The following is a 22,500-nucleotide window of genomic DNA, read 5'->3' on the forward strand; positions in this document are numbered from 1 at the left end:
CGCCAAAAGAAATAAACACCTCTACTACCCCTCCCCCCTTCCTGTCCGCGCCTCGCCCCCACCCGCCGTCACCGTCGCCCTCGCCGTCACCGTCGCCCTCGCCCTCACCCGGGCTCTCTTCACTGTTCTCCCCCAACAGGGAGTAGAAAGGGAAGTTAGAGGGAACATTCTTCCTCCCCTACACCTGCTGAACGCACATGGACACACACCGCAACCCTCCCCGCCAGGCGCGCGCACCCACCCACCCCCGCCCCGCCAAGCCCCGCCCCGCCACGCCACGCCACGCCACGCCCCCCATCCCGGCCTTACGTGTACCTTACGTACCTCTGCACGGACTCGAGATTTGGCAATAGCCTTGATTGCCCTGCAATGTTTCCAAACCTCGGCGCTCCCCAACCTTCCCCACCCCGACCCCCGCCCCTTCGAAGAAGAACTAACCTAATTCGGGGAGCTTCCAGGTTGCTTGAACGCCTGAAATGGTGGGGACAGAGGCGTTCCTGGAGAGGGGTCACGGAACACGGAAGCTCTGCCCCCCTTCCCTTTGCCTCTGTTCCATCTGGAGTTTCCTCAGTTGTATCCTTTTAGGACACAGCGGTCATGTAAGAAATGAGAAAAAAAAGGACTGAAGGACTGAACCGGGCTAGACTGGTTTAAAATTCTTCACTAGCGTCCATGCCGAATACATTTCGACGACAGGGGCCTTCGCACGGCTTTTGGTGCACAGAAGACCGATGCACCGAAGCCTGCCGATCTCGGGACGTGTCCACGAGGGGAAAGAGTGTCAGCCTATCGGAAAAGAGAGTCGGTTAACGTAGATTGCAAAGGCATTCGTTCATCCCGAGAGACTTCCTCTCCATGATGGCGGGTGGCGCGAGATGGAAGAGTTGGCTTCCATGAAAAAGGGGCCCTTTCTTGAAGACCCTGCCCAGCTATCGGGGTTTTGTTGGTTTGTGTTTTGTCATCTGTGATAGGAAGGCATCTTCTTAGCCATCGGGAGGGAAACCTCAACAAATTCAGCCATTCAGATCACAAGGGATTTCTTGGGTTTGGTGGATCTGAGATCTGGTCTGCCTCCGACTGCTCCCCGAGATTGCCTTTATGCCGAGAATGGGATTCCTCATCAGACACACAGAAGTCCGGCTCCTTGCCACGGAGCTGGCTGCTCTATGGATGCCTTTAAAAAGGAAGCCTGCCTTTAATTCGGACGTCGGAACGTGATCGGTCGCTTTTTCATGGGGGGTTGGCCAATTAAATTTCCCCCGCCTTGGGCGCCTGGGTGGCTCAGTTGGTTAAGCGGCTGCCTTCGGCTCCGGTCATGATCCTGGAGTCCCTGGATCGAGTCCCGCATCGGGCTCCCTGCTCAGCAGGGAGTCTGCTTCTCCCTCTGACCCTCCCCCCTCTCATGTGCTCTCTCTCATTCATTCTCTCTCTCTCTCTCTCTCTCTCTCTCTCTCTGTCTCAAATAAATAAACAAACAAACAAACAAACAAATAAATAAATAAATAAAATCTTAAAAAAAAAAAATTCCCCCCGCCTTACAAAGCAGAGACTGGTGAAGGGTCCTCCAAGTGCCCTCTGGAAATCAAGAGCTTCTGTATCAAGAGGCTGGAAAACGCATCTTCCCCTTCTTCCTGGTGAATCCAATTCTAGGGGTTGATTCAAAGGAAATCATGTTTTAGATGCTAAAACGTAAAGCTTACTTTTGCAAAAATGTGCATCGCGGCATAGGGTTTAGGAATCCCTTGTGGCAGACCGACAACCGTGTGTCCCTCACGTCCCGGCACGTGTGCACCCTCACGTCCTATGACTTCGATGCTCCTGCTATCCAGAGGTAGGCTTGATTGCTCTGTCCCTTGATTTTGGACCGGGTCTTGGGACTTGTCTTGACCCAAAGAATAGAGCAGAAGTGACACTTGGCTGGTTTCACAGCCTACACCTGAAGAGGTGGTCTGCCGGCGTTCTCGACCTTCTTGGCATGCCGTCCTGAGACCTCCACGTAAGAAAGCCAGTCTAGCTGACTGGAGCATGAGAGGCATTGACAACAGAGGCAGCCCGGTGCTCGGCGGCACCGACTGCCAGACGTGTGAAAGTTGACCCTCTGGCCGAAAGCCACTGCTTGAGTGAGCCCGGCGTAAACCCGCAGAACCCAAGGGGCCACCCAGGGCAAGCACCAGGAAGTTATCGATAAAGAAATGCTGTTTCGAGCCATTGCGGTGTTAGGATGATGCACCCTGAGGATCAGCTAGCTGCGCAGCAGCGATAGATACCGTGCACACAGATACACACCACACAACACACCACACCACACCCCCCCCCCACACACACGTGTGCAGAAAACCAAACCAACGAAACAAACCAAAACTCTGTAGAACCCTGCACCAAATGTTGAGGAAACAACGGCCCACCCTCACAAGAAACACCTGCACGCTACATGTACAATGCATAGGGAGCCTATACTTGCAAGTGCTTACTTGCATGGGAAACATTTCACGATAACATGAGTCTCAGATGGCCCAAGCGGGGTTCTTTTGACATGTCTGAATTGTGTACACAATTAGAGAAAGCCTGCTAGGAGACTGGGTGATCAGAAACTAGGAAGCTCTTTGGTTCCCTCAGTGAAGCCCCGACTTTTGGGGAGGAACCAACACTCAGGGAGATGCTCTGGTCTTCATTTGGTTGGTTGGTTGGTTGGTTGGTTGGTTGGTTGGTTGCTGCAGCTTTTGCTATCTTTGCATAAAACCGACCCTGTTTCCATTGGGAATGGAAAACAACTGACGGGTGGGATCTGTACACGGTAATGCTGCTTCGCAGTTGCATTTGTTTTACTAAAAGAGGGAGATTTGAACATTGGGTCTTTCGTGTCCTCTCCATTCATGTCCTCTCCACAAATAAGACTGAAACAAAGGCTAAAATTTGTTTGCATCTTGTTTGTGTCTATGTGTCCGTATGTGTTATACATGTGAGGTATTTCCTCCACCTCCGGGTGCTATTGCTAACATCCATTTGTAAAGGAGCTCTATTTAATGAGTTCTATTTTTATTTTATTTTATTTTATTTTATTTATTTTATTCTTTAAAGATTTTATTTATTTATTTGACAGAGAGAGACACAGCGAGAGAGGGAACACAAGCAGGCGGAGTGGGAGAGGGAGAAGCAGGCTTCCCGCCGAGCAGGGAGCCCGATGCAGGGGCTTGATCCCAGGACCCTCGGATCATGACCTGAGCTAAAGGCAGACGCTTAACCACTGAGCCATCCAGGTGCCCCGAGTTTTATTTTTATTAAAGATTCTATTTATGTCTTTGAAAGAAAGCGAGTGAGAGAGCACACGAGCTGGGGGTGGGGGGGCATTGGGAGAGGGAGAAGCAGACTCCCCGCGGAGCAGGGAGCCGGATGTGGGGCTCCATCCCAGGACCCCAGGATCATGATGTGAACGCAAGGCAGACACTTAACTGCCTGAGCCACACAGGTGCCCCTACTTAAAGAGTTTAGAGGCAGGTGCTCGTAAAAATCGGGCATGGTAAAACTCAGATAAGAATAAACCCAGTTTTTCAAGCTCACATGATCTGGGATGAAATTCCCTACATTCAGACTCTTATGTCACTCCACAATAAAGATGCCTCAAGGTAAGGGACCCAAGGGACGGCCCAGAGATAGACAAAAATTTAACACACCTGACCTTACCCCCACTTCCCAACAGTCAAAATAATGAAGAAGAGGAGGAAGACAGGCCGATGCTAGAAATCTGAAATCCACTCCTCCTCCTCCCCAAGTACAGGCACCAGAACCGATGCCCAACCCACTGGCTTCCGGAGGGCTGAAAAGCCACCACAGACAAAGCCTATTAAGCAGAAGGAGATGAAGAAAGGGGCGGAGGCGGAGGCGGAGGCGGAGGCGGAGGCGGAGGCGGAGGCGGAGGCGGAGGCGGAGGCGGAGGCGGAGGCGGAGGCGGAGGCGGAGGCGGAGGCGGAGGCGGAGGCGGAGAAGAAAAAAAAGAAAAGGTTCGTCCAAAACTGTAAATGTATATGTGCCCTGGGCCTTACCAATGGCTCCCTTGCCGCCTCCCCTGCCCCGTTTCTGCACCACTGGTGTGTGTGCCTGGAGTGCTCTACTCCCCTGCCGCCGTCTCAGCCGCCCTTCCCTACCCCCGCCCCCCCGCCCCCCCCCCCCCGGGTGCCATGGGCTCCCCTTTCTCCTCCTCCTCCTCCTCCTCCTCCCCACCCCCTTATCAAGGAGCAAAAGCCCTTGCCCTTGGGCCCAAGCCCTTGGGCCACCTCCTTATGAGGTTTAAATTGGAGCACCTCCCAAACTAGCAGGAAGGGGCCCGAGGGCTCCGCTGATCTTAGACCGCCCGCTTCAGACTTTCCCCAAGGAGTCTGATGGGGGAAAACAATCGATTGACTTTTTAGTGGACGCAGGTGCAACTTCTTTGGCGTTAAAGCCAATTCAAGGTTGTTGGTTTATTTTAAAAAGACGTGGTTTTGGAGCTATCAATGTCACACATAATACAAATAATCAACTTTGCGTTTCTTTCTTTCTTTCTTTCTTTCTTTCTTTCTTTCTTTCTTTCTTTCTTTCTTTCCCTTTTTCTTTCTTTCTTTCTTTCTTTCTTTCTTTCTTTCTTTCTTTCTTTCTTTCTTTCCTTTTCTTTCTTTTCTTTGTCATAAAAGCACTTGGATTCGGTTCTCCCTGCGTTACAAGCCGTTGGGTGGGCAGTGGAATGTGCCACGCTCCCGTCACAACAGTGAGCCTGTATTTGTGGTTATCAAAATATACCTCTCCATCACCTTTATAAAAACCAACCAACCAACCAACCACGTTTGGGTGCCTGGGTGGCTCAGTCGTTCAGCGTCTGCCTTCGGCTCAGGTCATGATCCCAGGGTCCTGGGATCGAGCCCCGCATTGGGCTCCCTGTTCATTGGGGAACCTTCTTTTCCCTCTGTCCCTTCCCCTGCTTGTGTTCCCTCTCTCGCTGTGTCTCTCTCTGTCAAATAAATAAAATTTATGAAATATATTCATACATTTGCCAATCTAAAGAATTCTGGTGTAATAGAGAGTGCGCCATTGGTTACTACTAACGTTTCACCAGAGACTGAGATTTCTAAGAATTAAAATTCTGCCACATGGAATTGGGACTGCTACAAAATGATAACAAAAACAACTCCGTGTGTGGGAAGGTAGGAGACGTGTAAAAGAGGTACAAGAAATGAGAAAACATTTTTTTTGTTGAGGGAAAAGGAAGTAATGGTGTACTGAAACGGGACTGGGTACTTAAAGAAAGAAAACTTTAAGACCGAGTCTGAATGAAAAAGGAAATTGTGGAAGGGGTTTGTGAAGGAGAATTTTTGAAAAGGAATTTTATGCATGGTCAGGACTGACTGAGCTTGGGAGAAGGCAGTTTGAAAAGCACACTGGTGGAACTGGAGGGTATTATGTTGAGCGAAATAAGTCAAACAGAGAAAGACATGTATCCTATGATCTCACGGATAGGAGGAATTCTTAATCGCAGGAAACAAGCTGAGGGTTGCTGGAGTGGGGGGTGGGGTGGGAGGGATGGGGTGACTGGCTGATAGACACTGGGGAGGGTAGGTGCTCTGGCAAGCGCTGTGAATTGTGCAAGACTGTTGAATCTCAGATCTGTACCTCTGAAACAAATAACGCAATCTATGTGAAGAAGAAAAAAAAAATAGAAGAAGGTAGCGGGAGGGGACGAATGAAGCGGGGGAAATCGGAGGGGCGGACGAACCATGAGAGACGATGGACTCTGAACAACAAACTGAGGGTTCTAGAGGGGAGGGGGGTGGGAGGATGGGTTAGCCTGGTGGTGGGTATTGAGGAGGGCCCATTCTGCATGGAGCACTGGGTGTTGTGCACAAACAATGAATCATGGAACACCACATCTAAAACTAATGATGTAATGTAGGGGATTAACATAAGAATAAAAAAAAGAAGAAGAAAAGCACACTGGTATAAGATTGAGATTTGGGTTTTCTATGTTAAAATGACAAGGTTTTCTTGGATTGTTAGTGTACTCTTTTTTTCTTTCTTAAGATTGTATTTATTTATTTGACAGAGAGAGACACAGCGAGAGAGGGAACACAAGCAGGGGGAGCGGGAGAGGGAGAAGCAGGCTCCCGGCCAAGCAGAGAGCCCGATGTGGGGCTCGATCCCAAGACCCTGGGATCATGACCTGAGCCGAAGGCCGACAGACGCTTGACGACTGAGCCACCCAGGCGCTCCTCCGAGATTTTATTTTTTAAATAATCTCTACACTGAACGTGGGGCTCGAACTCACAACCCTGAGATCAAGAGTCGTGCTCTCTACCGACTGAGCCAGCCAGGTGCCCCTGGACTGTCATCTCGAAGAGACACATGCGTAGACTCAGATATGGTGAGACTGCTTTAAGAAAGTCAGATTGACTTTATGGAGCCAGTAAAGCCCCTTAGAAATGTTGGCCTGATAACCTTGCTTAGAGAGGTCCCCTCAACCTTACCAGGTGAGTGAAGAGTACCACCTCCTGGCAGATGCAGGAACTTCAGGAAATTTGGAGGCCCTCAAAGAAGAGAGGAATTCACCCAAATCTACAAGTCTTTTTTTTTTTTGTAATTTTTTTTATTCTTATGTTAATCCCCGTACATCACATCATTAGTTTTAGATGTAGTGTTCCATGATTCATTGTTTGTGCACAACACCCAGTGCTCCATGCAGAATGCGCCCTCCTCAATACCCACCACCAGGCTAACCCATCCTCCCACCCCCCTCCCCTCTAGAACCCTCAGTTTGTTGTTCAGAGTCCATCGTCTCTCCTGGTTCGTCTACCCCTCCGCAAATCTACAAGTCTTGCAGGCGAATCTGATGGCCAATATTTGGCTTGGTTCTCGGCTTTAAAAAGGCAGTTAAAGGATCAATCTAAAATTCCTTGTAAAAAGCTCCATCAAAGCAGATTTAAAAGAAGGAAAGGAAAAAGAAAAGAGAAGAAAGACCCCATATATGGTCAATTGCTATTCTTGCTGTCCCTACGTAGATGATTGGGCCAAGTTTGTTAAAACTGGACTTGTTTTACAAACAAATTAATCTTCTTTTGGCTATCTTTGACAGGAATGAAGGTGACTTTAGAGAGAAAGATTACATTTCAATAACACACTTTTGTGAGTGTTAGATTAATTATCTTTGAACGTTTATTGTTTGCCTATAAAACTGGACTGGATCCTGGATCCTTCTGGTTTCCTTGAGTATCTGACTGTGACTCTTCAAACTAAGGTTTCCAACATTCTCCCATTCTCTCTCTTTTTTTTAATTAATTTATTTTTTTATTCTTAGGTTAATCCCCATACATTACATCATTAGTTTTAGATGAAGTATTCCATGATTCATTGTTTGTGCATAACACCCAGTGCTCCATGCAGAATGGGCCCTCCTCAATACCCACCACCAGGCTAACCCATCCTCCCACCCCCCTCCCCTCTAGAACCCTCAGTTTGTTGTTCAGAGTCCATCGTCTCTCATGGTTCGTCCGCCCCTCCGATTTCCCCCCGCTTCATTCGTCCCCTCCCGCTACCTCCTCCTCCTCCTCCTCCTTCTTCCTCCTCCTCCTCCTCTTCTTCTTCTTCTTCTTCTTTTCTCCTTCTTCTTCTTCTTCTCCTTCTTCTTCTTCTTCTTCTTCTTCTTCTTCTTCTTCTTCTTCTTCTTCTCCTTCTCTCCTTCTCCTTCTTCTTCTTCTTCTTCTTCTTCTTCTTCTTCTTCTTCTTCTTCTTCTTCTTCTCTCCTTCTTCTTCTTCTTCTTCTTCTTCTTCTTCTTCTTCTTCTTCTCTCCTTCTTCTTCTTCTTCTCTCCTTCTTCTTCTTCTTCTTCTTCTTCTTTTCTTCTTCTTCTTCTTCTCTCCTTCTTCTTCTTCTTCTTCTTCTTCTTCTTTTCTTCTTCTTCTTTTCTTCTCCTTCTTCTTTTCTTCTTCTTTTCGTCTTCTTCTTTTCTTCTCCTTCTTCTTTTCTCCTCCTCCTTTTCTCCTCCTCCTCCTCCTCCTCCTCCTCCTTCTTCTTCTTCTTCTTTTTTTCCCCTTAACATATATTGCATTATTTGTTTCAGAACATTCTCCCATTCTCTTATCTTACAATCATTAAGAACTAAAACTGTCCTTTTTCCTGAAGTCTGGCAAATGAAAGCTGGACAACTTGAAATAAATTTCAGGGAAATGACCACAATAACTCATATATAGACAATCTTTGTGCCTGTTGCTCTATGAGTCACTCAAAATGAGACATTTGAACTATACGCCAGAAAAATTAGTCAGATTGCCCCTGCCCACTCCCACTCTATTGGAGGATGCTTCAAGCCTGACATCTAGAGACCTTCTCACTGGCAGCCCTCTGGACTTAGACACCAGGTGTATCCCTTGTTCCAACCATTAACCATGTTTTCCTTTTGTTTCCATAGAAATGCCTCTTATTAACTACAAGATCACTTGCTGAATGAGGCAGAGTCTATGATCCTTAATTCCACCTTGCTGCACCTGTATTAACTCCTCTTTGGAAAATAAGAACCCATATAAATAGGGGCACCTGGCTGGCTCAGCTGGTAGAACATACGACTCTAGATCTCGGGGTTGTGAGTTCGAGCCCCACATTGAGTGTAGAGATTACTTAATAGAAATCTTTAAAGAAAAAAAAAAATAAAAAAGAACCCATGTAAATAAAATCAAACACTAAGCTACTTGGCTACCAGAAGCCCTTCACCACCACAACCTACCGCCCCCCCCCCAGGGGAGGGGCTCAGACTAATTTACTGATCTGTATTCTTGGATACCCACCGATATCAGATCAATTTGAGAGAGAATGAGAGAATTGGGTTTGACTCTACTGTTACTATTCCTTAGACTACACTTGGGGATAAAATCAATGGTGTCATGTAGTCCCAAACCATGTAGAAAAATAACCAAGTTCTCAGATAAGGAACTATCTCTGAGACCCCCTCCATTAGCACAAGGGACCAAAAATTGCGACCTGCAGTGTCTCAGATCCTTCCATTCCAAAGCCTCTACTGCACCCTAATTCAGCTTGAAGCAGTTAAATAAAGAAGGCAGACCTCTGCCCATGTGTCATAGAAATGGAATGCAGGATGGACAAGGGGAAATTTTAACAGGGAAAAATGTAGCATGTCTGACTCCCTGTTATTTTTATTCCCTTTTAACCTGTAGGTTAAAAACTTCTGTTTAGCCCTGAACATAGCCATGTTACAGCTAAGATTTACAGAAACTGTCGTTTACCCAAAACCTACCTCCCCTGAGGAGATGAAAGAATAGCCACAGCCATCATCATCCCAATTCCCTAAGACTGAGGAATGATCCTCACTTGGTGGGGGTGGGGGTGGGGGTGGGGGTGGGGATTGAAACCGTGCCCCATAAGGTTAATGAGGTTGATGCTAGCAGAAAGCTTAAAGCTGGTTTTTCAGGGAACTGTTTCCCCCTAGTCAGCTATTGTGTCTTTTCAGGCCCTGCTACCAAATACTGGCTGTCTCTGCAGAAGTCTGGACTCAAGGTCAACTGATAATGGCTGCAGCCTATGAAGAAGCGAGGTCCTGATTCCTTACCTGAGAAAAGGAGCCTAAGACCCCATCCAGGTTGTACCAGCTCTCAGAGCATGCCCACAGCCTCTTCTCCTTGTCCTCAGATAACCTCCTGACATCAGGGACTCAGTTTTGCCTCATTCAGATGTCAGGTCTCCACCCCGAAGTAAACATGGGAATCTATGGTACATATGTTTCCTGAATATACGTGCTCCAACTTTCGCCATGAATAATCATAAATGTCCCTGCCCTTTTCCTTTTTGAAGTTTGATTGTTTGTTTTTATTTATTTATTTCAGAGAGAGAGACACACAGAGAGAGACAGAGACAGAGAGAGAAACACACAGAGAGAGAGAGAGACAGAGAGACAGAGAGACAGAGAGACAGAGAGACAGAGAGCTTGCACGCATGGGTGGGTGGAGGGGCAGAGGGAGAGGGAGAAGACTCCCCATTGAGCAGGGAGCCCCAGAGGGGTGGGGCTCGATCCCAGCACCCTGAGATTATGACCTGAGCTGAAGGCAGATGCTCAACCGGCAGCCACCCAGGCGCCCCTCCATTCCATTTTTTTTTTTTAAAGAGATAAACATTACATACTTTATTTTTAAAAATTCATTCATTCATTCATTCATTCATTCATTCATTCATTCATTCATTTTTCATCATCTGTAGTCCCAGTGTAGGGCTTGAACTCAGGACCCTGACTGAGATCAAGAGTCATGTGCTGTTCTGACTGAGCCACCCAGGTGCTCCTTCTGTTCCATATTTTAAACAACCCTGGGATCATGGCTCAGAGTCACAGTTGGCCCAATGAGACTCACACTCACCCCTCTGTGCAGAGGTGCCATCTGTGGGGCTGGTTCCTGTTTGTCCATCTTCCTTCCTCCTCTTACTGGACAGGAAGGTGGTGTGCGAAAACAGCCAGTGACTACGTGGAATGAGACCGAGGATTTCCCTTGGGAAGCAGGTGGGAGAGGGAGGACAGGTCGATGGATAATCAATAAACTGTTTTTTTTTTTTTTTTTTAAGATTGTATTTATTTATTTATTTGACAGAGAGAGACACAGCGAGAGAGGGAACACAAGCAGGGGGAGTGGGAGAGGGAGAAGCGGGCTTCCCGCGGAGCAGGGAGCCCGATGCGGAGCTCGATCCCAGGACCCTGGGATCATGACCTGAGCCGAAGGCACATGCTTAATGACTGAGCCACCCAGGTGCCCCAACAATCAATAAACTGTTAATGTTGATTTAGAGGAGTGTGCTTGCTGGGCCCATAACTCGGTGGATGAGTTAGAACGGTCCCTGTCAGGCCTCCCTTAGCCCTTAGCCCTTAGCCCTTATCACTCCATGCTTGTGTTTGGCCTCTGACCGCTAAGATACCACCATCATGTGTTCAAGGTCCTCCTCAGACTCAGCCAGCCACACCATGCCACACCCTCCTACCTGCACACCCATCCCTGGAAGGCAGTATAGTAAGACATCATCCCCCACATTCATGATTCCCAAAGGGTTTACTGGAGTTTCGTGGGTTAGGAAAAGGAGGGGACTCTTTTTGCCCCCAGATGAGGTGAGCTCTTCAGACACCCTCTTTCCCCTTCCCCTCCTCCCTCCCTCCCTTCCCTCCCTCCCTCCCTCCCTCCCTCCCTCCCTCCCTCCCTCCCTTCCGTCCCTCCCTCCCTCCCTCCCTCATCTCTCTCCGAAGTTTGCAAGCTGCAGCCTAAGGGTTAGGGGGAGTTGAGGAAAGCCATTGAATGGAGGGAAGCTCCAGGCTCTGACTTTAACAGAAAGCTTTCTGCATTTGAATGAAGCGATTGAATGAGGCCCATTAGAATGGATCACCCTGAACGTCCCATCAGCCGCCCCAGCCCCAGCCCCAGCCCCCCCATCCCCCCCCAACTGAAGTCCTCTGGTCGAATTGGAACAGTAGGCTGGGGGGGGGGGGGGGGCTGTCCATCCTAAGTTGGTAACTAGGCCCCTGGTCCATAGGGAAAAAATCACGCACGGGTACAGATGAGTTGGTAGCTCAGGCAAAGTGGTCGAAGTGTTGGCAAGGTTTCCGTGGATGAGGGGAGATTTGTTCTGGGACCACCCTCCCATATACATCTCTGGCTGAGAAGAGGACAGGGGAGCCCTGTGGGGGTGGGGGTGGGGGTGGGGGTGGGGGGGCGGGACCCAGATCTGGAGCTCGGAGTGGACTATAGCCGCTGCCTGCCCGGGTGTGTGTGCCTGGGGGGCGGGGGGGGGGGCGCTGAGGGATAAGGGCTGAGGGTGGTGGGGTCTGCTCACGCTGACTCCTGCAACTCAATTCATCCTGGGAACCTTCTGTTGTTTCTGCTGAGGTGCCAGGTGCTGTGATGACCAAAGCTAAACTCCTCTCTTTGCCTAGTTCTTAAAAGGCCTGATCCTCCTGTTATCTTGTTAAATGGACCGACCCCTGCACCCTCCCATCCTGCCAGACCCCTTGTGCAAATACTTCCACTTGAAGAGTTCTTTCTCTGAATCTAGAAAATAAACAGACAACACCCACCAGCCACACCGACCCCATTGCCACAAATACCTAGCAAAGACAAATCTAGCTGGTCTCCTTCTGCCTCAAGGCACTTTAGAGAGTCACTCTCTCAGACACACCTTAGGCTCAATTACAGGCTGCTGTCTCCCTTTCTCTGGCACAATTCCATCCCTGGAGGAGCCCCATATCGCATCTGCAGCCGTGAGCTGGAGACAGTATGCTCAAGTGACCGGGTGGTAGCACCGTAACTTTGAAATGACCTATACCCCAAGTCATCCATGAACATGGTCCCTGGAAATCTTTGACATTCACGTGCCTCTGATGAAATCCTTGCTTTGGAAACTCCAGCACCCATAGCCAATCTTGTCCATGTTCTGCTAACCTTTGCTCGCCCTCTGTTCGCCTGATATCTTGCCTGATTGTTTACAGAGAAATTAGATCCCATCCAGCAAGAGCTGAATCCGAGTCCTCTGCTCACCCCACGACGGAAAAGAATATGCACAGGCCTGCATCCCTCTTCTCCTTCTCCACCATGTCGGAAGAAAAGGTGGCCCTCCCTCCTCCCATCAGAACCCAAACCCGAGATAAGACTTAGATATAAAGGAAACCAGCATACTGTTTTGAACTCTATATACACTTGTAAAAAACGAGCAGCGGCAAGGAAACACACAAACCACCACCCCCCCCCCCACACACACAGGTGCAAGGAGGGTGCGCTGACTCGCTGAATCTCCCCCTTTTCTCCCGAGAGGCATCCCCCCCATCCCCCGCCCCCCCCCGAAGATGTCCTCCCTATGCCGGAAGGGGAGTGAGTGACGTTCTTTTCTTCCTTTTTTTTTTTTTTTAAATTATTCTTTTTAAAAGACTTTTATTTATTTGAGAGGAGGGGTGGGGGGGAGGGAGGGGGGAGGGAGGGAGAGAGAGAGAGAGAGAGAGAGATTGAGAGAGAGAGAAGCAGAGTCTCCGCCGAGCAGGGAGCCCGATGTGGGGCTGGATCCCCGGACCCTGAGCTCAGGGCCTGAGCCGAAGGCAGGCGGACGGTTCACGGATTGAGCCAGCCAGGCGCCCCAGCTTTCTTGTTTCTTTGTCTGCCTGCTTGCCTGCGTGTTGGGTCTGTGGATGTCTGATGCCTGCCCTCTGATTTCGTGGGGAGGTGGGCCGTCTTTCCTCCTTCCAATGGCCTTTGCGCATTTGTCAAACTTCTGTCGGGCTTGGGCCTATCTGTTTGGGTATCTGTGGCGTTCCATCCACCGACCTGTCTCTTTTGTCTGCCAACATCACAGGGTCTCTATCGCCTCTATACATAAGCATGAAACGGGCCCGGAGAGGACGACTTTGTTTCCTGAGTTTTGTTTTGTTTTCTTCGAAATCACCATAGCGATTCTAATTCCTTTTGCCTGTCTGCTTGTGTATGTAATCTGTACACCCATCCAGTGCGGTGCTGGAACTCACGACGCCCGCCGATCAAGAGTCGCGGTCGCGTGGGCCTCCTCCGACCGAGCCAGCCAGGTGCCCTGAAATACGTGTACTTGAAAAACCAATGTGAAGCCTGCACCCGTGAACTTTTTTTTTTAAAGATTTTATTTATTTATTTGAGACAGAGAGAATGAGAGAGACAGAGAGCACATGAGAGGGGGGAAGGGTCAGAGGGAGAAGCAGACTCCCTGCCGAGCAGGGAGCCCGATGCGGGACTCGATCCCGGGACTCCGGGATCATGACCTGAGCCGAAGGCAGTCGCTTAACCAACTGAGCCACCCAGGCGCCCTTTTTTTTCTTTTCTTTTCTTTTTTTTTTTTAATAGATGCACCCGTGAAGTGTTTACTGCGAAACCTTCTTTTGATCGTCGCACTCTTGAGTGGAGGCCGTACCAGTAAAGAACGTAGTTTAGCCAACTCAGGAAGAGATCAGCTTTAAAGGAAAACCTTCTTTTCGAGTTTGTGATGTCTGGTCCTTTCTCTCAACTCGATCGATGTCCAGCCTTCAGAGCCACATTATTTGCTTGGTCTCTCTCTCTCTCTCTCTCTCTCTCTCTCTCTCTCTCTCGTCTGTGTTTCCTCGTGTACTTTCCTGATGCTCAGGATTTATGGTTTAGAGAGAACAGTTTTCAGCCTGGTGTGTGTGTGTGGGGGGGGGGATGTTGTGAAGTGGGATCAGGGATTCACGCGGGTAAGGAGGAGGCAAGGAGAAAGGCTTGGTTGGGAAGGAAACCATTAAAGGTCCATGTTGAAATGGTGAAGTTTATTTTATTTATTTATTTATTTATTTATTTATTTATTTATTTATTTATTTATTTATTTACTTTTTAAAGATTTTATTTATTTATTTGACAGAGAGAGACAGCGAGAGAGAGAACACAGGCAGGGGGAGTGGGAGAGGGAGAAGCAGGCCTCCCGCGGAGCAGGGAGCCCGATGTGGGGCTCGATCCCAGGGCCCTGGGCTCGTCACCTGAGCCGAAGGCGGACGCTTAACGACTGAGCCACCCCCCAGGTGCCCCGAAATGGTGAAGTTCAATGTAGTAAGAGTTACCTTTAATCAAAGGAATTCTTTTTTTTTTCTTTTATTTTATTCTTATGTTAATCCCCATACATTACATCATTAGTTTTAGATGAAGTGTTCCATGATTCATTGTTTGTGCACAACACCCACTGCTCCATGCAGAATGGGCCCTCCTCAATACCCACCACCAGGCTAACCCATCCTCCCACCCCCCTCCCCTCTAGAACCCTCAGTTTGTTGTTCAGAGTCCATCGTCTCTCATGGTTCGTCTACCCCTCTGATTTCCCCCCGCTTCATTCTTCCCCTCCTGCTACCTCCTCCTCCTCCTCCTCCTCCTCCTCCTCCTCCTTCTTCTTCTTCTTCTTTTTTTTTTCTTAACATAGATTGCATTATTATTTGTTTCAGAGGTACAGATCTGAGATTCAACAGTCTTGCACAATTCACAGCGCTTACCAGAGCACACACCCTCCCCAGTGTCCATCACCCAGTCACCCCATCCCTCCCACCCCACCCCCCACTCCAACAACACTCAGTTTGTTTCCTGCGATTAAGATAATCAAAGGAATTCTTGCTGGAGGTTGCTTCTCCCCTCTCCTCCCTGGATAGGGGAGTGAAGTTTTTTCGAGGTCCCTAGTGGACACAGAAAGCGTTCAAGTGCCCCTAGCACCTATGGATGGGGCTCTGTTGCCCTCTAGTGTCCTATCCTCTGCTACTGCTGCTCGTGGTTTCCTCTGACGTCGTATTCGTCACAGGTGTGTATCTTTGATGGTTAATGCTGCTCGGTGTCGGTTGTTTGCGTGTTTGTTTTTGAAAGCTTTTTGAGTGATCATCCAGCATGGTGCTGGAACTCACGACCCCTGCAGATCAAGAGTCGCAGTCGCGTGGGCCTCCTCCGACCGGAGCCAGTCAGGTGCCCTGAAATGCGCTTAGTTGAAACAGGAAGAAAGAAAAAACAAAAAACAAAACCCAAACCATTTTTTTTTTCCCCCTTTACGAGCCAGAGGAAGTTCTACGCCTTGTTTTTGTTTTACCCTTAATAGCATGGAACAGTTCTCCTCCTCCTCCTCCTCCTCCTCCTCCTCCTCCTTCTTCTTCTTCTCCATCATCATCATCATCATCATCAATATTTAACTCTTCTAGAGCACCTCCCCCGCCCACCCCGTACTAGTGTTGGACGGCACGGATGTCCCGGAACTGGATTTCTTTAAAGATATATATTTTTACGATTTTATTGATTTATTTGACAGAGGGAGACACAGCGAGAGAGGGAACACAAGCAGGGGGAGTGGGAGAGGGAGAAGCAGGCTTCCTGCCGAGCAGGGAGCCCGATGCGGGACTCGATCCCGGGACTCCGGGATCATGACCTGAGCCGAAGGCAGTCGCTTAACCAACTGAGCCACCCAGGCGCCCTCTTTTTTTTTTTTTCTTAACATAGATTGCATTATTTGTTTCAGAGGTACAGATCTGAGATTCAACAGTCTTGCACAATTCACAGCGCTTGCCAGAGCACCTACCCTCCCCAGTGTCTATCACCCAGTCACCCCATCCCTCCCACCCCACCCCCCACTCCAGCAACCCTCAGCTTGTTTCCTGCGATTAAGAATTCCTCCTATCCGTGAGATCATAGGATACATGTCTTTCTCTGTTTGACTTATTTCACTCAACATAATACCCTCCAGTTCCATCCACGTCGTTGCCAATGGCAAGATCTCATTCCTTTTGATGGTTGCATGATATTCCATTGTATGTATATATATACCACATCTTCTTTATCCATTCATCTGTCGATGGACATCTTGGCTCTTTCCACAGTTTGGCTATCGTGGATATTGCTGCTATAAACATCGGGGTGCACGTACCCCTTCGGATCCCTATTTTTGTATCTTTGGGGTAAATACCCAGTAGTGCAATTGCTGGATCATACGGCAGCTCTAGTTTCAACTTTTTGAGGAATCTCCATACAGTTTTCCAGAGTGGCTGCACCAGCTTGCATTCCCACCAACAGTGTAGGAGGGTTCCCCTTTCTCCGCATCCCCGCCAACATCTGTCATTTCCTGACTTGTTACTTTTAGCCATTCTGACTGGTGTGAGGTGGTATCTCATTGAGGTTTTTTTTTTTTTTTTTAAGATTTTATTTATTTATTTGAGAGAGAGAGAGAGACAGAAAGAGAGCATGAGAGGGGGGAGGGTCAGGAGGATCAGAGGGAGAAGCAGACTCCCCGCTGAGCAGGGAGCCCGATGCGGGACTCGATCCTGGGACTCCAGGATCATGACCCGAGCCGAAGGCGGTCGCTTAACCAACTGAGCCACCCAGGCGCCCTCATTGAGGTTTTGATTTGGATTTCCCTGATGCTGAGCGATATTGAGCACTTTTTCATGTGTCTGTTGGCCATTTGGATGTCTTCTTTGGAAAAATGTCTGTTCATGTCTTCTGCCCATTTCTTGATTGGATTCTTTGTTCTTTGGGTGTTGAGTTGGATGAGTTCTTTATAGATTTTGGATACGAGCCCTTTATCTGATATGTCATTTGCAAATATCTTCTCCCATTCTGTCGGTTGTCTTTTGGTTTTGTGGACTGTTTCCTTTGCTTTGCAAAAGCTTTTTATCTTGATGAAGTCCCAATAGTTCATTTTTGCCTTTGCTTCCCTTGCCTTTGGCGATGTTTCTAGGAAGAAGTTGCTTTGGCTGAGGTCAAAGAGGTTGCTGCCTGTGTTCTCCTTTAGGATTTGGATGGACTCCTGTCTCACATTGAGGTCTTTCAACCATTTGGAGTCTATTTTTGTGTGTGGTGTAAGGAAATGGTCCAGTTTCATTCTTCTGCATGTGGCTATCCAATTTTCCCAACACCATTTGTTGAAGAGACTGTCTTTGTTCCATTGGACATTCTTTCCTGCTTTGTCAAAGATGAGTTGACCATAGAGTTGAGGGTCCATTTCTGGGCTCTCTATTCTGCGGAACTGGATTTCTTGAGTGAAGGACTATTTTAACTCCCTTCCTCCCCATTCCGCGCCTGCCCCCGCCCCGCCCCCCGCCCCCGCACGCACCGCCCCGCCCCGCCCCCCGCCCCCGCACGCACCGCCCCGCCCCGCCCCCGCCCCCGCACGCACCGCGCGCCCCGCCCCCCGCCCCCGCACGCCCCGCCCCGCTTGTTGGCCTTGGACGTTATCGCGTACGTGCAGAGACGGATTTGATGTGCACCTTTCTGGGGGTGTGTGTCAATCCCCCCCCCCCCTTCCTGTCCTGAGCTTTCTTCGTATGCTTCAGAGAGACCTCCTCCTCCCCTTAAAATGATAGAAGAGAGAAGGTTCATCCGTGGTGGTTGTCGGAGTACTCGCTTGGTCTCGGTTTTACGGTCCTTGCCCGCCGAAATGTGTCTTAAGTCCTCCCGGAAGCCCGGGCGCCGCAGGTGTGCCGCTGTGGGAGGCCCGTGCCCCACGAGATCGGGCGGCCGGGCGGCCGGGCTGTGCGCCTTCGCGGGCCCGCGATCCGGATCTGCCTCGTTGTTGTTCGCGCCGGTTGTCGGGTGCCACCTGGCGGCCGCTTTTAGATAGCGTGTCCCCGCCGGAGTGTCAGCGATGTCGGCAAGGGATTGTATTTGGCCGCGGTTCCCGAGGCGGAGTACCGGGAGGCCGGCGACGCTAGCGAGATCGGCCCGCTGTCTCCGGGCCACCGGCGCGACCTCCGCTCGCGGGAGATTGAGCCTCCAGGTTTGTGGGCTGGTGGTGGCGCCGCCGCCTCGCTCCCGGAGAGCCACGCTAGGGTGGCCGCCTGGACGGGTCGACCAGCACCCGCCGGTGCCCCCTCCTCCGCCCGCGGGAATGGGAGAGGCTGCGTCGGGCGCCCGGACGCCATCCGGCCCGTGGCTCCGGTCGGCCGTTGGGCCTTCCGTGTCACGCTCGGGCGGTTGGGGACCGGCCTGAGCCTTGCGGGGAAGCCCATGGATGGCGCGACGGGCCCCGCCGCGGGCACGCGTGGGGTCCCGGTCATCGGACCCGATATTTTTTTTTTTTTTTAAGGTTTTTATTTATTTATTTATTTATTTGAGAGAGAGAGAATGAGAGACAGAGAGCATGAGAGGGAGGAGGGTCAGAGGGAGAAGCAGACTCCCCGCCGAGCAGGGAGCCCGATGCGGGACTCGATCCCGGGACTCCAGGATCATGACCCGAGCCGAAGGCAGTCGCTTAACCAACTGAGCCACCCAGGCGCCCCGGACCCGATATTCTTAACAAGTTTTCCGAGGCCCGCTGCGGAGGTGGGGACCCGACCGGGTCGGGCCGGGCCGGGCCGGGCCGCGAGGGCCCCAGGGGCCCGGCTGCGGTTCCCGTTGAGGTCCGGCCTTCGGGGGGACGCCTCCGCGGCATCGCCCCCTTTCCTCAGTCCCGGCCGGGAGTCGGGGACCGGCATGGGGCGGTCCTGAGGCCCGGGGAGGAGGGCGTCCGCAGGGGCCTCCACAGAACTTGGTGAGAATTTCTAAAGTCCCGATTTGGGGACGAAAGGCGGACCCGGGGGCGGGCCTATCCGGGCCGCTCCACCTCCCGCCAAGTCCCTACTCGCTGCCGGCTGCCACCACGTTCCGGGGGTCGACCAGATGGCCCGGGGGGGGGGGGGGGGGGCGCGGGGGGGGCTCCGGGGGGAGACGGGGGCGATGGATTAGTGCTTGGGGCCCGTGGCCGGGACACGGTCCCAGGAGATCCCGGTGACCTGTGGCTAGGCCACGCCAGGCGGCGCGGCTATTTTCTCGCCCGAAATGAGCCCTTTTTGCCGCCAGGTAGGTGCTGGCACGTTATGTTTGGGCGATCCTCTCCTTAAGGGAGGTGGGCTTCTGGGCGTGTGGCGGGGCTCCGGGCTTGACAGGGATGCCAAGCCCGGCTCTGCCGTCGCTGGCCTGAGCCGTCCGCGTGGGCCTGTGCGCCGGCTCCTGTGCCTCCAGGTGGCCCAGGCCGTTGGTGCCGCCTCCGGTCTCCAGCACCCGAGGGCGGTTGTGGGCAGGTGGCGCGTGGGTCCTTTACCCTGTGTCCTCCACTCTGTGGGCACCCGGCTGTGGTCGTGACAACCTCCCGTCCCGCAAGGCTCCGTGCCGCGTGTCAGGCGTTCCTCTCTCTCGGGTTGTCCGGCTGTTCCTGCCCTGGGGTTTTCGAGGGGGTGCCGGTGAGGCCGAAAAAAAACAAAACAAAACAGGCTCCCCCTCGGGTTGCTGTCCTCACCGGCTTCTCCCCTCCTCGGGCTCCTCTCGGCGCTTGTGTTTTGCCAGATCGATGTGGTGCTCTCGCGCTCTCCCGGGCCGGGCCTAAGCCGCGCCAGACGAGGGACGGACGTTCATGGCGAATGGGACCGCTCTTCTCGTTCTGCCCGCGGGCCCCTCGCTCCTTCGCCTCTGCCCGCCGTGGCGGTGAGGTGGGGGGTGCGGGGGGGGTGTGTGCAGGCTCCGGCCCGACCCCGCCTTCCCGTGTTCTGCCTGACGGCGCTCGCGGGCCCGGGGTCCCCCGACGCAGCGGACACTCTCGCTTGCCTTCCCTGGCTTCGTGTGGTGCGCGGTCCTCCCCGCCACGGGGAGGGCCGTCCCGGCGCCGCGCTGCTCACGCGCTTGGGCGTGCTGAGCGCGTTGTGCGCGTGGCCCTCCGTGGTGCCCCTGGAGCGCTCCAGGTCGTCTCAGGTGCCTGAGGCCGAGTCGGTAGCGTCGTTTCCCGTTCCCAGCGAGCCCCCTCCGTCGGGCCACCGCTGTCGGTGGCGTGTCCGAGGAGCGGGTGGTGGAGTCGGTAAGGGAGGCCCACCCCGCCCCCCCCCGTGGGACGCGGGTGCCTCGTCATCCCCCGCCGCAAGCTGTGCTGGTGGTGTTGTGGGGACTGGACTTGGTGGGGCGTGTGTGAGCCGGTTGCGGCGGGCCGAGCCCGCGCTCTGGCGCTTGGCCAGCCGAGGGGCTGCCGCCTTTTTTGCCTGGCATGCCGTGCTTTGTCTCCGCTCGTCGTTGCCTCGCCGGAGGCGCAAAACTCCCGGTTGGTCGGGGACGCGAGCATGGCGTGCGTGGCGTGGCGAAGGGCGGTCTCCTCCCGGGGTCCCGGCCGCGAGCGCTCAGGATTGCCTTGTGGTGCCTGTTCCTTACCGCGCGAATCCACCGCCCGCCCCCCGGAGCCCTTGGCTGTCAGGCCTTCGGAACGCCGTTCCGCGGGGCCCGGACGGGCGGGGGGGCACGATTTGGGTGGGGGCGATGCGCCCTCGGTGAGAAAGCCTTCTCTAGCGATCCGAGAGGGTGCCTTGGGGTACCGGAACCCCCCAGCCGCCGCCCCTCCTCTGCGCGTAGTGGCCACCGGTGCGGGGTGACTACCGTTGCGTGTTGGGCAGAACTTCCTCTCTGCGAGGGGTCTGACTCTGCCGGCCCCGCGGTGGGGGCCGAGCGCCGCTCTTTGCCTACCGCGGCCTGCGCCTCCCCCCTCCGAGTCGGGGGAGGGTCCCGCCGGGCCTGGCCGGCGTCCGGCGCGTGGGGGCTCCCGCGTGCGTGCGAGCGCGCGGGCGGCCGCCCTTCCTCGTGGCGTTGTCTCTCGAGGGGCTCGGGGGGCGCCCCCGCGCGTCCCGCTTCCCCGTGCCGCGCGAGCGGCTGTCTGCCCGCCCGCTCCCGTCCCGAGTCGCCGCTGGCGGTGGCGTGCCGGGCACGGGTCGGGCCGCTCTCGCCTGGGGGCGCTTCCCCCCAGGGTCGTGACTTCCGGGACGGACCGGACAGACGGAGGTTCAAGACGGGACCCCGCGGCGGGGGGGGTTCACGTGGGGTTGGGCCCCAGCAGTGTGGGGCTCGGTTCGTGGTGAGGTGCGCCAAGGGTGCTGAGGCCGGCTGGCGTCCTGGGCGTCGCGGGACCGCTCTCGTGCTGGTGGCGGTGGGATCCCGTGCACGTTTACCTGGTGGCCCGGCTTGCGTCTTCGTTGGCGCGCCCTTCCCCGAACCGGCTCTCCCCCGCACGCGCTCCCGGCCCTCGCCCGCTGTGCTTTCCCCCCCTCCCCGCCGCCGCCGACGGACTCCCGCTGCCCTTGCCTCGACCGGATGCCTGAAGGCGCGTTTGTGTCCTCGATCCGCTCTCTCGGGACCGAAACCGGCCTCGCCGCTTGTTTGGGTGTCGTCCCCTCCCCGGGCCGCTATGGCTTTTTTGGGGGGTGGTCGTCCCCAGGCGAAGTGCTCTCGGTCCCGTCGTGAGGAGGAGGAGAAGGTCCGCGCGGGGTCCGGCCTCTAGCCGGGTGGCGGGGGTGGCGTCGTTGCGCGTGCGGGAGAGTGTTCTGGGGGGCCGGCCGTGACTGCGGTGGTGTTGGTGGTGTTTCGGGGCCCGAGCCCCGCGAGGTTGCCAAGGGCCCGCCGTGGGGGCCAGGTCGGCGTCCTTGGGTGCCACGGGACCGTCCTTGTGCTTGGAGGCCTTGGGCGGTGGGACCCCGTGTTGGCCCTTGGTGTCCGGCCTTTGGTCTTGGAGGCGCTTTTTCGAAAGGGTTCCCTGAGCACTCTCGCGGCTGCTCGCCGTCCTCTGTAACCCCCCCCGCCGCTTTTCCTGTTCCTGGCGCTGCCTAGTTCCTCGCCGCTGAGCCGTCTTGTGGCCTCCCCCCGTCCGGCTGCCGATCCGGTGTCGCGCCCCCGGTGCGCTAGCGCTTCCCGGGCCCGCTGCGGCCTCCCATCCGTGTCCGGCGCCGCCCGCCAGCCCGGCGGTGGCGCTGCGTGCTGACGAGGGGACCGCCTCCCCCCCCCGCCGTGGCCCCCGCTCTGGCGCGCGTGCTCGGGCGTGGGTCGGGTCCCGGCTGTCCGTCGTGGCTGCCGCGGCCGCGCGCTGCCTCCCCGGCGGTGGTGGGGGGGCCGGGCTCCGGCCCGGCCCCCTCTCGTGCCGTGGGAGCGCGCGCCGGCCCGCCGGCCTCGGCGTGACTGCCCGGTGTCCCGTCCCCGCCCGCGCGCCGCCGTCGAGGCCGCCCCGGGCGTTGGG

At 53.6% G+C, this 22,500-nt stretch overlaps 1 long non-coding RNA gene across 1 annotated transcript in view; it reads left to right on the plus strand.

Moving 5' to 3' along the window:
* The window catches only part of LOC135363435 (uncharacterized), a 36,173-nt gene that overhangs the window by 193 nt on the left and 13,480 nt on the right, over positions 1 to 22,500 (plus strand). The window contains exons 1-4 of the long non-coding RNA XR_010409117.1: positions 1 to 3,257; positions 3,698 to 3,998; positions 9,482 to 9,741; positions 12,488 to 12,605. The exon at positions 1 to 3,257 is cut by the window's left edge and continues 193 nt beyond it. This is a non-coding gene — a long non-coding RNA (uncharacterized LOC135363435). The remainder of the gene's footprint in view (positions 3,258 to 3,697; positions 3,999 to 9,481; positions 9,742 to 12,487; positions 12,606 to 22,500) is intronic.

This window comes from Mirounga angustirostris, unplaced genomic scaffold (assembly GCF_029215605.1).
Source record: "Mirounga angustirostris isolate CCGP_5_RB_7025 unplaced genomic scaffold, mMirAng1.0.hap1 SCAF_247, whole genome shotgun sequence".
In the NCBI taxonomy this organism is placed as follows: domain Eukaryota; kingdom Metazoa; phylum Chordata; class Mammalia; order Carnivora; family Phocidae; genus Mirounga; species Mirounga angustirostris.